The sequence below is a fragment of the Stegostoma tigrinum genome, chromosome 17, assembly GCF_030684315.1.
Source record: "Stegostoma tigrinum isolate sSteTig4 chromosome 17, sSteTig4.hap1, whole genome shotgun sequence".
NCBI lineage: Eukaryota > Metazoa > Chordata > Chondrichthyes > Orectolobiformes > Stegostomatidae > Stegostoma > Stegostoma tigrinum.
The window spans coordinates 33,459,478-33,476,601 of NC_081370.1; the positions used below are offsets into that span (position 1 = coordinate 33,459,478).

A 17,124-nucleotide genomic window follows, 5' to 3' on the forward strand; every position below is an offset into this window, starting at 1 on the left:
TCTTGCAGCTCTCTCATAATCAGGCTGTGCCGATTACGCTGTCTTTCCATGCCGATTCTCCAAGAATGTTATTTACTCCTATCTACCTTAAATAGCTCGTCATGTGTTGGCCCATTTTACCAGTCTTTTCACATCCTCTTGAAGTCTGCTGCTCTCAGTCCCTGTTGACAAGTTTTGCATCATCCACTAACTTCAAAAATTGCTCTCCCTGTATGGAAGGCCCAATTATTTACATATAACCATCCCCTTACTACATCTATTTTCTGAAGAAATCTGTTATATGGTGCTTTATCAAATGCCTTTTCAAAGTCTAAATTTAATGTTTGTACACCACCTTTTCAGACACTCTATTACTTCAAAAGAAATACATCAGGTTTGGCATGTACAATTCACTTCATATAAGTCAAAGTCATGCTGGTTGTGAGTTATCAATTCCATCTGAAAACTACCTTTGTCCACAACAATGATTTCCAGTAGCTTTCCCCACTCCCCCCACCCCCCCGACCCTGACATTAAAACGATTGATCCATTTTGAACAGGAAGATAAAATCTGCAATTTTCTAAACCTCTGACACCACATAATATCCCAGAAAGATAATGCTCAGAGTTTCAGCTACTTGTATGCTGGCTTCCTTTAGCAACTCACGAGGTATCTATTAGAAGCTCACAAGACACCACACTGATTGTGCTGTCCTGAGTGAAATGCTTATAAAGTTGGGTGCTTTTAATGTGTGTGTCTTGGTTGAGGTCACACCACTACAGCAAGGCAGGAAGTACATTGCTACAAGGATCAATTATGATCCCAAACATCATCCTTTTCACACCAATAATCGTGGCATGCAATATCATTTACAAATGAGCTACCCAAGTTATCCACTATGTACAAAATAGTTCTCAAGAATTAGCAAAACTGTAGTTAGTCTATTTAGTTCCTCTTTTGTTAGTCTCCTTACATTCGTCAGTTGTCAGATTTTCCTATAAAGTCTGCCAGTGGAACGATGTGTTGTGAAGATCTAGGTCAAATGCCCTCAACCAAATCCACCAATTGGTTTTATTGCAAGCAACACTCTTTTCCTTTGGTTAAAGTCAGAATACTGTCAGATTTCCAGCAGCCAAATGTGAACAGAAAACACTAGCTCAACTCAGCAGGTCTGGCAGCAACTGAGAGAGAGGGGAAGGCGAGGTGGAAAGAGTGTGAGGGGCAAAAGGGAACAATTGGGGGGGAAATTGGGGAAAAAGCAGGGGGGAGAAGGGAGGGTGCTGGGGGTGCAAAATGGGGGGGGGGGAAGAGGGGGAGGAGGTCGGGGGGGCAACAGAGAGAAAAGGGAGGAAGAGGATGCAAAAGGGGGTAAAGGGGCAAGAGAGGGGTGACAAGGGGGAGTCAAGAAGGGTGCGGGTGGCAAGAGAGGGGAAGTGAGGGGGGGAAGGGAGGAAAGAGAGGGGAGCGGGTGGCAAGAATGAGAGGGTGGAAGAGGCAGGGGAAAGAGAGGGGAGGGTGCGGAAAAAAGAACAGTTAACATTTTTGAGTCCGGTATAAATCTTCTTTCAAGCTCTGACTCAAACCTCAAAACATTAAACTGTGGTTTTGCGTTGTAGAATTGCTCGCTGAGCTGGTGTGTTTGATTGTAACCAAAACCGGCTCAGCGAGCAAGTCGACAGCATCATCCACAACCCGAGCTACAAATCTCCACAAAATCTTTGACTAACTGCGTTTCATCCTCAATTCACTAACTTTTTTTGTTTTCCTTTCATTTCTGGCACGCTCAATTTGTTTGTCTCATGACTTGTTTCCGCTGAGATGAGTGGCTTTTGCTTACTGCCTTTGATGTCAAATTCGGGCCCTTCAGTCTTCTTTGCATTGGGCCCTCAGACTAATTTGTCCTTTTGCCATAATGTTGCCTCTTGTGAATCACCACGTTGAGCCAATTTGCACAGATGTGTGATGGTCATGACACACCACTGTCCATCTGACAGCATGTTCAGTTAATGCTCTCCTTCAGTGATCATTGCAACAATTAAAACCGTTTCTTTCCTTTTGACTTGATGTGGTCAATCTACTCTAAGGAGTAGATGCAGTTCTTTGTATTTTCGTATGACATCACTCTGGTACCCCTGCTAGATTTGTCAGCATTATCACCTGACATCTCTGAAGCAATCATCATTTTGTAGGGTTGCTCGTCTTCTCCCCAGCTAAAGACTTATCTACAAAGTGGTTTGAATTCTTGCAATTAAAGCACCTTATTTTCCCACAGCAGACATGCCTGCTTTTGGCTTGCAGAGATTGAGGTTGGAATACACTTTTGTAACTGCCGATTTGGTCAACGACACTTGTTAACTTTGAGTGATAATCTATTCAGCGCATCTTTGGGTATTTTTATTCTATTCAGCATCTTTACTCACCACTGTAGTCACTCAAATCCAATTCTACACAATTCAAACTTTTTTTTCTTTTTGTTTGTAAATTAATACATATGTACTCAGTCATTCAGTATCACAAGCATGCAGATCAGATCCTCAAGGTATTTCCTCTATTGTCCCTAATAGGCTATCAACGTTTTAACTATAGGATATTTTTGACAGTTGTAAAAGATGTGAGGTTCCATTTATTCATCAATTACTTCACCATTCTCTTTCTTTGTCCTTCATTCCTCAAATTGAAATCAAAAATGCTCAGACCTCATTTCCCAATCATCTGGCAACTCTTCCTTGTGATGTGGTACATCTTAGAAGCTCAAACACTGAACAATGACAGGACTGAACTCAATCAAGCAGAAGGCAGCATATTCAGGAATGGGTGGTGGTGACAGAGGATGCTCAACTACCAGAAATGTATGATTTAGCGAAGGGCAATGCCTGGGAATCAGGGCATTGAGGGGTTCATAGAACAATACACTTGTTGCATTTCCACAAATTATAAAGAAGCTGAAGAACAGAGTATATACAACTTAATTTGACTTTATTTCATGCATTACAATTTCAATTAAAGTTTTCCTTTTCTTCCAACTATTTTTAACAGTGTACGTACTTTGTGAGGGCTGAAAAACATTTCAACATAATGGTACATAATAAATCTCATTATGGACAACAGTGAAATTCAACATGATTCTTTTAATCAGATGCCCCATGACAATACTAACAGGTAGTTTAAGATTTATAATATAATCAGATAGTTCACTGAGACATAGATGTAATAAACCTTCAAATGCATCTCAGCACTGCTTTGGCATTTCACATGACAACATAATCTAAATAGGCAAATTGGTTTGGACGGGGGTCTAGGCCCAAAACATCAGCCTTCCTGCTCCTCTGATGCTGTTTGGCCTGCTCTGTTCATTCAGCTCTACACCTTGTTTTCTTAGGCAAATTCTACAGTCAATTATCGTGCAATTGTTGAAGAAAATTTGACAAATTCCTGGTGATCCACTCACTATTATTCTACTGAAAGACTAAGTTGAGAGAGATCAGGGAAACAAGTACGAAATGATGGGCTTTATACCTGTTTTCTTTTGACACTAAAGGTATTAGTAATTATATTATTGTTAGTACATGGAGAAATTTCTCTCCTTCATGGCAGGATTCCTGGTTTATGGCTACATCAGGACAAATAGAAGAATAACACACATTTTAATCTTTAAACTTGTGTATTCAAGATTAGTGCAGAGCTCTTTATGTGGGAAAGGTAGAACATACGATTCATAGATGCCTAAAATATAGAAGACCTTTTGTTATCTTCCATTGATTGTATAAAATTTTGCTGTGCCCACATCCTTTGCATCAGCCAGAGGACACAACTGCCTCAGCGTCACTTTGGAATGTCAGTATTGGATTATGTGAACTTCTTCTACTTAATCTATCTACTATTTCAACAAAGACTTTTATCTGCTGGATAAATTTCTCTCCTTCATGGCAGGATTCCTTGTTTATGGCTACATCAGGACAAATAGAAGAATAACATACATTCTAATCTTTAAACTTGTGTATTCAAGATTAGTGCAGAGCTCTTTATATGGGAAAGGTAGAACATATGATTCATAGATGCCTAAAATATAGAAGACCTTTTGTTCTCTTTTATTGTGACAAGTAAGTTGCTTGGTGACTAGGACATACCCAATGGCATCCTTGATGACACCAACAAGGGATCCGATTGATTTTCATGGCAGGTCCTTGAACATTTACTACCAGCTTGAAAGATGCACCCTAATAGTTAATTTCACCAAAAGTAAATTGGGCAGTTTGGCTGCTTGCCACATCCCTGCGGATGCAACAGCTTAAAAGTCTGTGCTTTTAGCATCAGGGATGGGAAAATGTGACACTCCCTGGAAGCAGATATCATGACTGCAGAACCTGTAGCATAACGTATCTAAAAGATAGTTAATGTTCAGTTCTATTCACAAAACCGAAGCCACCCATGCCCAAAACCAGCAGGGACTGATCAACATTCAAGTATGAGCTGATAAGCGGCAAGTAAAATCTGCAACACAGGTGTCAGACACTAAGCATGTCTAACAAAAGAGAACATAAGCATCATCCCTCAACATTCACTGCCATTACCGTCGCTGAATCACAAACCTTTGAACAGAAACTGAACTGGGCCAGCCACATAAAATACTATGTCAATACAATGTGGAGCTAGAGGAACACAGGAAGTCAGCCAGAATCAGAGGAGCACGAAAGTCAAAATTTTGGGCTTTATGCCCTTCAGCAGGGCTCTGACTCCACTATCTGCAGTTCTTGTGATCTCAAAGTGACTGATATAAATATTGTGGTTAGGTAAGCAGGGACCAATTCACCTCCTGGCTCCCCACAGCTTGTCTACCTTCTACAAGATACAAGTCAGAAATGTGTTGAAATACTCCCTACTTGCCTGAATAAATGCTACTCCAACAGCACTCAAGAACTCAACACCATCCGCGACAAAACAATGCACTAGATAGGCAATAAATCTGTTATCTTCAACATTCACTCCATCCACCACCGATGTACAATGGCAGCAACGTGTACTATGCGCAAGATACACATAGAACTCACCACAGATCCCAAGACAGCACCTAAGTCTGCAATGTCTGCCACTCCGATTTCTAGAAGTTATGATAACCAATCCATTCTCAACCTCCCATATAGATGCACCAGTCAAGAAGGCACAACAACACCTCTTCTTCCTCAGGAGACTCCGGAAATTTGGTACATCCATAACAACTCACACTAACTTTCACATATGCACTGTAGAAGGCATTCTATCTGGGTGCATAACAGCTTGGTACAGCAACTGCTTTGCCCGGGATTGAAAGAAACTTCAGAAAGCTGTGCACACAGCCCCGAACGTCACTAAAGCCAACCTCCCATCCATGGACTCCTTCTACACTTCTCATTGCAATGGAAAGGCTGCCAATGTTAACAAAGACTCCTCCCTCACTGGTCATACTCTCTTCCGTCAGGCATATGATACAGAAGCTTGAACACATGTACCAACAGTTTCAAGAAATGCTTTTTCCCTGCTATAAGACTGCTGAATGGACCTCTCTAATTTCAATTCTAACATTGATCTTGCTTTTGTGCATCTCCTGTGCAGCTGGAATCTTGTATTCCTCACTGTCTAAACACCCTACAATCTGCATGGCTGTGTATGTTATGATTTGCCTGTACTACCTGCAAAACAAAACGTTTCACTGTACTCAGGTACATGTGACAACAATAAATCAAAATCACAACAACAAAGGTAAGCCAATAAATAGTGACACCACCATCCAGAAGCTTCCTTCCAACCTAGGTATCATTCTAACTGGAACTATATTACATTTTCTTCACTGTTGCGGGATCAAAACCCTAGGGCTTCTTAACCAACAGCACTCTGAGTATTCCTATGTCTCAAGGCCTGAAGCAGTTCAAGACAACAGCTCAACATCATCTTAAGAATAATGAGAGTTAGCAATAAATGCTAACTTACTCAATGACCCACATCTCACAACTGAATTTAAGGAAATTCAGACCTAGTGCAAATCTCACAAGCTACTATCAGAAAAAAAATCTCTTAAGTTGCCATTCAATCTTATCTTGTTAACGGTTGAATATTCCTTTATCAATTGCTCTAAGTGGTTGCCTCCTTACTTATACTGCTAATAATCAAACAAGCAAAGACAAAACCAGAAAACTGTTTATTCACTAACGTTACTGTTCTGTATTCCAAGTTAAACATACTTTGCTATTTCTTTCAAATGGCACATTTGTTGAGCAAGATATACATCTTCTCAAAAAGTTAGAGCAATCATCAATTGCAGCATTAAATCTGCAAAACTGCCATTCTCCTGGAGGTCAGAACCACATTAAAATTCTTTCACACTGTAATTAACTTCCTGTTAATCTTTCTCCTACTGTTTACCTCCCAGACAACTTGGGACCAATGATCAGTTATTGGCGGCCAGATCTCTTGTAAGAAATTCTTCTGAAAAACTTGACTATCCAACTAACGTAAAACAGAGCTTTCCCCCAAAGCACGTGGATGTCACAACTGCAGTTAAATTATTCCTTGCAAAGTTGCTGCATTCTTTTGCTAACACACTGAATAATAATGCTACCTTTATAGAGGAGTGTAACCAGTTTATTTTTGCTGTGCAGTTTGGGAACATAATCCAAAACTCAACTCACATCATCCAGACTGGGAAGCTGCACAATCTCCACAAAATGTAAGTTGATACTCAGCATTCTGAATTCTTGGAAATCAATATCAGTAAAAATACAATATAGGAGTTGGGGAGAACAGTGTGGATGACAAGAGGTGGAAATGTTGCTCAAGAAATCAAAGTTGCAGTGTTAAATATTTTCAGTAGGCTTGATCCCTGGTCATACTCCTTCTGACATGGAAAATGGAATATATTTGACAATGACCAGTCCATACAATGCATCCAAAAAGAAAATGTGTGTGTCATTGACTTAACTGCATACATACCACAGGAGAGACTCTTAAGCCTGAAGAGGATGCTAGGGTTGAATGGCTGTTTCAGCTCCAAACCTTATCCTCCCAGTTTTGGCATAATTAAAGTTCCTCCTACTTACCTACCGTCTGTGCTAAGTTTTTGTAAGATGTAAAGATGTCAAGTCATCACAAAATGATCATCTTATTGCAGGCTACTAATTTGCAAATTTTCACTGATTGTCGACAGCGTGGAGGCAGGCCATTCGTCAGTCAAGTCCGCACCAGCCCTCTCAAGAGCATCCCATCCAGACCCACTCCCTACCTTATGTTTCCCAGGGCTAACCCACCTAGCCTGCACATCCGGACACTATGGGTAACTGGACTGTGGGAGGAAATCGGAGCACCCGGAGAGAACTCACACAGAGAGGGAGGGAGACAATGTGCAAACTCCAGTCAATCGCCCATGGCTGGAATCGAACCTGAGAGGCACTACCGCTAACCACTGAGCCACCATGCCACCCCTTGTGGACAGTTTTAATAATTTCACCATTGTTTCACAGGTAAATGCACAACCTGATGTAATATTCAAAGAAGAAAGGAAAAACTTCTAATTTTTGCCGAGTTAACTGATCTGAACAAAGACGCTAATAATTAGTAACTGTTTGGCCAAACACAAAGAAAATCCTCCTTCTCTTTTTCTGGTCCTGATCAGTTTTCAGGAACTGCTGTTTCAGACAGCAGGCAAGAGAAGAATCTGACTATACAATTATTTAGCTTTGACACTGCAAGTTAAATTTAGCTACATGCAAGTCGTGAATTTCAACAGGAGAGAAAAATGAAATTAAAAAATCATTGCTACATTTCCTAATCACTAATGACATCCATAGACATGCGACATGATGCCATCTGTTTTTATAAAGTTAATCTGTATTATACCATTGACCGCACATTACACCTCCTGACAATGTAACCCAATAATCCATAAAGCAGACAGAATACTCCCACAAACACTATAATCAGCAGCAAAACTTCCAAGTCTGCAAAACTTAGCTGGTGACATCAGACAAGCATTTCCTGACCTCTGTGATCAACAGGATAGAAACAGGTCCAGAAGCACCCGCAACTCTTCTACATTGAAAACGATAGTCGGAAACATTTTGATAAACCTTAATGAATGTGGATATATTTTAGCTTTGCTTATTTAACATTTTCTCACTACAATCACAAACTGACCTCTCGGCTGTGTGCCAAGTTGATAAGGATCAAAATGCTTAAATTCAATAAATTCACAATAATGACAATTTTCATACTGGAGAGGCCATCATCCAAATGAACACAAACCTGGGCGAATGTAAAATTTTCAGTAGTTGCGGAATCTTCCCTTCAATAAAACTAAAAAAATGAGGAGCCTGTATCCAACACTGGAACCCCTTCTAATGTTCGTGAAGGTAGGTTTCTTTTTGTCCCCCAAATTGATCTTCATATGATGCCAAGACTTACCACATTAATTTTATTGCCATTCAAGTCTCATAATTATCTCACTCCCTTAACATACGTTACACTTTAGCTGACCACATGAACTGGCCAAGAAAAACACTGAGCACGCCTGACCCATGATTTATGCTTGCTCTCCCCTAGTCTTTCCCCAAGGACTGAATCTTACCAGAAATCGAGGAGATTTGCTCGTGTTACCCGGGAGGGTTTAAACTAGTTGGGCAGCAGGGTGGGACTGGGAACACGAGAGGGGCCATCGAGAAGTCGGGGAAAATCCATTAGCCATGGAGAGCAAGTTTATTATTCAGGATAGCTAGAAGCACTATCAAGGGAGGAAAAAAAAGACTTCTGGCTTAAAATGCATTTATTTCATCCCGAGGCCTGAGTGGTAAGGCAGATGACCTAACAGCATGGATCGGCTCTGGGAGCTGGGATATTATGACCCGAACAGAAGCATGGCTGAGAGAATGGCAGGATTGGTAGCTCAATGTTCCAGGATTCAGAAGCTACAGGTGTGACAGAAGTACGAGCAAGTAGGAGCAGTCGTCCTTTTGATAAGGGAGGACATAACAACAGTACTTAGCGAGGATATTAGAACATAAAACATTACAGCACAGTACAGGCCCTTCGGCCTTCAATGTTGTGCCGACCTGTCATACCGATCTCAAGCCCATCTAACCTACACTATTCCATGTACATCCATATGCTTATCCAATGACGACTTAAATGTCCCTCAAGTTGGCGAATCTACTACCGTTGCAGGCAAAGCGTTCCATTCCCTTACTACTCTGAGTAAAGAAACTACCTCTGACATCTGTCCTATATCTTTCACCCCTCAATTTAAAGCTATGCCCCCTCATGCTCGCCGTCACCATCCTAGGAAAAAGGCTCTCCCTATCCACCCTATTTAACCCTCTGATTATTTTATATGTTTCAATTAAGTCACCTCTCAACCTCCTTCTCTCTAATGAAAACAGCCTCAAGTCCCTCAGCCTTTCCTCATAAGACCTTCCCTCCAGACGAGGCAAACATCCTAGTAAATCTCCTCTGCACTCTTATTCTTAAATTGGCAATCCAATGAGACGATATGGTTAGAACTGAGAAACAAAAAGGGGATGGTCGCTCCATTGGGACTGTATTATAGACCCCCAAATAGCCAACAGGTACGACAGGAGCAGTTGTGCAGAAATATTGCAGATACCTGTAGGAATTGTAGAGTTGTAATGGTTGGAGGTTTTAATTTCCCCAGTATTGACTGGGACAACCAGAGTGTAAAAGGCCTAACTGGGTGCAATGCAGATCCAACTATTTTCTTTTAAAAGTACAGTGCTATTGAGAGAAGAAACACGGACTGTAGAGTGTTTGATAAGTAAAATACATTATATTGCTCAAGTATTTCACTACTGCTTTATGCTTCAGGTCAATCTTATATCTACAGTTGTTTCCATTTCAAAAAGACTTGTAGTTGGAATGCCTAACCCACATTTCTACAATGTGGAAAATTCTGAAATCCAGAAATGATATTGCCTCAAGGATTTTGCAATGGAGAAGCTACAGTGCAAATACAGCACTTACACTGTTTTTAAAAGACTTTCAGCACAGGTAATTTTAAATAAAATCAAAATAAACAATCACTTTCAAAGACTCTTTACTAAAGATTTTCTTGCAAAACACCATTTAAAACATGGTCATTGCATCAAGTCACTACACCATCAGGGAACATATAAGTTTCTCAAACGTTCTTTATTTCACCTTTTCATTAGACAGGTGTCTGAAACATTTCTGCACACAGAAAACTGTCTGTTAATATCTAAAACAAATCAACAATGGCCAAAGAGGATACAATGAGAAACAAGCCAAGGAATCCTAAGGGCCTGAGAGTTTCGTAGCAGGTTAACAGTCAAGTATGAGAAAGTTTCAATTATCCCTATGATTTGTAACTGGGAAATGGGTGGAGGAGTGTGGTAGAGGTGTTTAATCAGCCAAAAACCACCAACTGTATAACCAGGACTGCATCAGGGAATTTGTTTGAACAATTGCCCAGAGTTAAAGAAAAGGATGTTAGCTGTCTGGGGCAGGCTAACACAATTAGTTGTGAGCCAGAATGGCTGATGAATCCAGCTATTTGGCAATACTGTATATTTACCTTGCACAGCTATCGCAACATGATGCCATATAGTTCACCATAATCACACATAATCTATAATCTAGCTATTCGAGAAAGATTAACCAAAAAGAGACAGTGCTTACGTTGCACGATGTGCAACACAGAGTCGAGTTGTGCTGCCACTGGTTTTGTCACTAAACTATGATCCATCGTTAAGATCTTAGAGTTGATTTGTAGCTCAAGTTGTGGTTGGTTGACTTGCCGAGCTGGTTCAGTGTTTTGCAGGCGTTTCATTACCCTGCTGGGTACCGTCATCAGTGCAGCCTCCGATGAGGCGCTGTTGTGTTTTCCCGCCAGTTATTTAAACTCTGGTGTCTGTTAAGCTGGATTACCTCACTTCCAATTTTCCTTCACCACAGTCTAACTGCGTTTACTGGTGGCTTTCTTAGTAGAGAACCAGGCTTCTAGGAATACTACACACCCCGACACACTCATCATGCTACCTTACATCAAGAACACATCTCAACGGACCACAAGACTCCTATAACCACTGGGCATCAGAGTAGCACACAAACCCACATCAACCCTATGCCAACTGCTCACCCAAAGCAAAGACCCACTATCCATTTTGGAGAGGACCAATGCCATCTACAAGATTCCCTGCAGAGATTGTGACAAACATTACAATGGACAAACAGGAAGGGAATTAACCACAAGGGGACACAAGCATCAACTGGCAATGAAAAGACAACCGATACTCACTCATCTCCATCTATATGCTTAGGGAAAACCACCAATTCGACTGCGTCAACACCAGGATCCTGGGACAGGCAGAGACAGATACAAGAATTCCTAGAAGCCTGGTTCTCTACTAAAACAGCTGTCAATAAACACATACAGCTAGACCCCACATACACGCCATTGCAAAAGAAAACCGGAAGCTCAACAGACACCGGAGTTTAAGCAACAGGCAGGAAAATGCAACAGCACTTTAATCGGAGGCTGCACTGATGATGTTACCCAGCAGGGTAATGAAACATCTGCAGAAGAATGCACCAGCTTGGCAAGCCAACCAACCACAATATGATCCATTATATCAACATATTGTTGTATCAAAGGGGCTGTGAAACTTCAAGAATAATTGCATTCTTCTAAAGGCACTGGACCCTGGATAGAAAAGCATTGTTACATTCTTAACCTTCCATTGATCCTAACAATTTCAAAGTTCTCAACCAGATTAAAGACATAAATAAAAGCAAGATACTGCAGATATTGGAAATCTGAAGTAAAATCAAAGTGCTGGAGATGGTCACCAGGTCTGGCAGCCTCTGTAGAGTGTAATAAGTGTTCACAGATGAAAATAATGATTCTTCAGAAACGATATGCAAGAATTCAAAGCAGGGTGCATGGTCCACTTCATTCTTTTATCACAGTCTGAATTAAAGACAATTCCAAAACATGACCACATAAAAACCTTAGATAACAAGGTGTAGAGCTGGATGAACACAGCAGGCCAAGCAGCAGAGGGTCTCGGCCCGAAACGTCAGCTTTCCTGCTCCTCTGATGCTGCTTGGCCTGCTGTGTTCATCCAGCTCTACACCTTGTTATCTCAGATTCTCCAGCATCTGCAGTTCCTACTACCTCTGAAACATGAAAACCTTACATCTGTAATAATAATGCACATTATTGCATTTGTCAGAGGAGCTTTTAGGTGAAAGGTTCTTATGGTTCAGTCAGCAAGTGGAAACGCACATTGGTGGAAACAAGTTAGTTTGCCTTCAATCTGACAATTGCTAAGTGGTATTGCCAATTGCAGCACTTGAATAGTTTTTAAGATCTGAAGAGTAGCTGAGCACTGCTCATTTATTTTATGCTGTTCCTGCCAAACTTGAGTAGTTTTTGATTTGATGGGCTGTCAGAGCCAAGAAAGTAAATAATTCAGAGATCATGCATGTGAAAGCACTCCTCCTTAAATCCACGTCTCCCCCCACCCCATGTCGGTGACTTTTCAGAAAGCGTAATAAAAGTGGTCAAATTCAATTTTTTTTAAAAATTGATCTTCCCTTCTCTCATTTCTCCTGCACATGTCAAAAGACTCACAATGTAGCACTCGGAAAGTAAGTTTTCAAGTTGGTGTGGCATTTTCATGACATGACCTCTGCTGCTACTTTGTAAGTGGTCAGTTCCTCTCCCAGTGTGTGGTATTGGATAAGGGTTGCTTCAAATAATTCACTGCTACTAATCCTCCTTTGACAAAAGCCTATTTTGTGATTAGTGGTAGACTGTGGAGCATACCCCCAGAACATGCACAGTTGTTAGATATCAAGAAATGGATTGCACGATAGCAATGCATATGGTCAGGCTTAGTTACTTGGACTAACATGAATTACCTTGGATGGGGCATTTTACCCGATACAACAATGTTTAAATCATCTCCTATATCTTAAGAAGCTGGCTGTGACTGTTATGATGAAGAATCTAACAGACATTTATTATAACCATTATGCACAAACTTTGCATTCCTCAGGCACATAGAGGTTTGAGTTTATGGTAAGCTATTATATTACAACAGGGAAGCATGCTTCAAATAGAGATAAGATGGAATTGGAGTTGGTTCCAGTCACATGATATGCTACAGTTACAATATCATGAGCATGTCTCTTAAAGGCATACCGTTGCACTGACTGTGACATATTACACAACACCCCCTTCAAATGATTAAAAGCTTCATTAAGGAGGTGGTAGTGAGGAGGCAACTGGACTCATAATCCATAGCCCCAAGGCTAATCTTCTGGGGATGCTGGTTCAAATACCACCACAGCAGATAGCGCGATTTGAATTCAATGACGAGAAATTATGGAATGAAATTAAAAAGGAGCTAAATGGTAAACACAGAACCACTTGTTCTTTTAAAACCCAAAATCCCATCTGGTTCACTATTGACTTTTAGGGAAGGACATCTGGCTTCTGTATCAGGTCAGGCTTACTGTGACTGTAGCCCCACAGTAATGAGGATGACTCTCAACTGCCCTTTGGGTAACTGGGGATGGCAATGAATGCTGGCCAAGCAAGAAAAACAAACATCTCACGAATGAAGAAAAAGTGACAACATAAAACATCGTACATGAGCACGGGTTCAAACTGGCAAACAGTTTATGGAATAAGATTTCAACGTCGAAATAACGCATTGAAGGATTTGAGATTTGTCCTGATCTGGTGCTGTCGTACCCATGTGGAGAAGGGGGCATGATTTTCAGTTGCACTGGTTTGACAAAGTGATTGTTTTGCTGTAATCATCATCACAAATGGAGTGCCCTTTGTAACTTTCAGTTCAAGATTAGTGTGCCCTATTTTGTTCTGAGCTGGCTTGTGTTCTTTTGTAATGTAGCACCACGATCAGTAATACTATGACTGGACTAGCTGCATATTTTAGAAACCTTTGGTGGTATCCAAGCATTTGTACTTCTAACTTGCATCCTTTGCGTTAACTTAGTCATTCTGTATCTGTTATAGCAGATCTCTTTCAATTCCCAACAACTCAAGAAAAACGCTCGACCTTGAAATGGTTTGACAATTAGTTGCTGGACAAGGCCATTCACATTTGCCTTCTAAGCACCAGTCATGCTAGGTTGGCAATCTCTTCTCCATTAATAATGTATAGAATCCCAGCAATGCAATGCAAAAACCTTTGTTTTTTTTTGCCTCACATACATTGAGTCATTGAATTTCCTCATGCCTCCCTCATCAAATGAAAGCTCTCATGTTAGCTGTCTTGCACATTCTTTATATGCGCGTGTCCCACAGAACTGGTGAATTGTTACACTGTGTGAAGCTATTTCAGCCCGTCATGTGTGTGCCACATTTCTGACGGTGCATTGACAGTGTCTTTTCTCCGCAACATACTGGTTCTTTTTAAATACGTATCTAATGCTCTCTTGAACGTGCTTTAATGATACTTCAAGGCAGTGCGTTCCAGACTCAAGCTACACCCTGTCCAAAAACATTTCTTCTTGCATCTTTTGTTTTTAAAATGACGTTATGTCTGTGTCCTCTTGTTCTTGATCCTTTTATCAGAGCGAACAGTTTTTCTCCACCTACACTGTCCAGTCACCTCATACTTTTGAAAATATCAAATCTCTACTTCCCTTTTGCATCTTCAAGGAAACCAGACCCAACAACACCAATTCATATTCATGAATAAAGTTTCTCATCCCCGGAACCATTCCTGTAAACCAATTCTGCACTCTCTCTAAATGCGATCACATCCTTATTAAAAAGAGTGGTGCCAAAAATTGTACACGGCAATTTAGCTGAGGTCTAACACATGCCCCTGGTGTAACAGAGTCATGATATCCTGATGAACGACTTTTCGTATGAGGACTTAATCGACATTGAGAATTGACTCCTGGTGATATACCATGTTTGTCTACATGGCCAAAATAAACAAACCTTCTTAGGCACTTTTTCTAATATCAGGTCAATACTAGATGATGATGTTTTCAACTTTTATAGTTGCTCATTTTTTGGTAGTTACCAATGGCTAGAACCAATGTAAATTGCTACCAAAGCGTAATAGATCAACCTCAAGAATATCTTCAAAATTGTCATGTAGAGCATCAACGTGCGGATCAAGGACAATATCTTGGTCTTTGTGTTGATTAGCTAATCTGCTCAGCTAACTAGACCATAATCAATGTGATACTTGACTTGTATCTCATGTTAAAATCCTTTCCTCGAACCCTAACAAACTGATGCTACGTACTTGATGGTGCACTCATTATCCATTTGGTACATTTCATTTCTCATGCTTTATGATCTTTTTCAATCGTGATGTTTTGCAGGATGCCAAACACCAAAAATAACATCACGCATTCTATATTGGAATAGTTGGCTGGTGTAGATGACAGATCTTTCAAACCAACAATGTACCCATTTGAGAACTGCATCTTTCTTGGGGTCATAGTATTACACAGTAAGCAAGACTCTGGACGAACGAAGAATCTAAGAACTATTAGCGATCACTTCACCACACCTTCAAGACTTTCCACTTCAGCAAACGGTGCGAGGAAACTGAATAGTCTGATGTTACATCACTGATCCTCTTCATCCTGTCAGCATTTGTTTAACATCTTACCTGAATTGTGACAGGCTACATGGGTAGAGTGAATGTACCCAAAGGAGGTTATCTGGCTGAGACTGACCCAGCATTTGTACTTTTAAATATTAATCCTTCTTATCATGCTGCTGTCATCAGTAGGTAAAGAAAGATTGTCATACTCTGCATTTGTCTTACAGTAGAACGAATGGCATCAGTTATACAAATACAAGGTACATGTGAAATAATCTTTACGTATTGTCAAAATATGTTTTTGTTAACCGATAGTCCAAATGGTAACCACAAGAAAAAAGTGCTGCCCAAAAGGTGCCCGGAATGTCAAGGGGTCTTGGGATTCTTCCAGTGAATTTGCAGACCAGACACTTTGAAAAACTTAGACAAGACTCTTGCTTCAGTAAATTAGAATTTGACACTCAAGCTTTGGTATTTTGTATGGACACCTTCTGGATGAAAAGTTGAAGCATTTTGAGCTTAAACATTGCCTTATGATGCAATGTTTCTTTGAAGCACACATAATGGAGAATAATAAACTGGACATGGATAGCAAAGCATTGAAGAATCCAACTGAAATTTCTTCCTGGTAACCATAATTTGCAAACATTACATTCCTCAGGTACAAAAGTTTCAGGGCTAATATCACGCTATTATGCTATACAGAAGCATTCTTTCACTATCACATTGTGTTTCAACTGATGTGAGACAAGATGAAGCAAGAGACTTTTACACCTTTGCATTACATGCTACAATAGAGTGATGATAGCATGGGCATCTCTTTAAGACAATCTGACATCTGACATATGAGACACAATAGTAATATGGACTTTAGGAAGCTGATGTAGATGTGGACACTACAACCTCAGCAGAATATAACATTAATTCTTCAGAACCATTAACTAATGCAACAATTGGTGTGATCCATCCATAGGAAATCTATATTGGAGTCGATAAGGTCAGATTTCTATTCAGCTACTACAACTCTTCTTTTCTAAACTTATGATGATACTATGGCTTTAAGAGGGGTATTTTGTCCTTTTTCACCCCACTCCCCAAAGCGAGGTTCTGAGCAATAGCTGGTGAGCTGTCTATTGAAAGCTGATAAAATAAACAGTATGAGAGGCCTTTCCCCCCCAAGTTGTAACAATAGACTCAGCATGAATGTGCGGAGCCAGGCTCTCTCAAAACCAGGGTTTCAGTTTAGCTTTCAGCAGTTGTTTGGATTTTGAAGCTACCTATATCTCTCCCTGCTACGGCAAAAAGCTCAAGTTCACTCTTTCAATTTTCAGGAAATTCTCTCTTTATGGTCTTTCCTCCTGGACTGGAGTAACATTGCACGTGTCACAATCGATTCTTCTGAATTTACTTTGTCCACAATGTGTTTTTGAGATGTTACTATTTTGGAACAGTTGCTGTTTAGTTGATAAATAATCTCGTCTTCGATAAAGGTTTCCAATAGAGTGAAAGTTAGACCAATTATTCTTTCTTTTGTTTGTTTTTTTT

General features: G+C 40.4%; 1 protein-coding gene across 11 annotated transcripts in view; it reads right to left on the bottom strand.

The window, feature by feature from the left end:
* Positions 1-17,124, bottom strand: part of plekha7b (pleckstrin homology domain containing, family A member 7b) — a 442,105-nt gene that overhangs the window by 141,706 nt on the left and 283,275 nt on the right. The window lies entirely within an intron of this gene.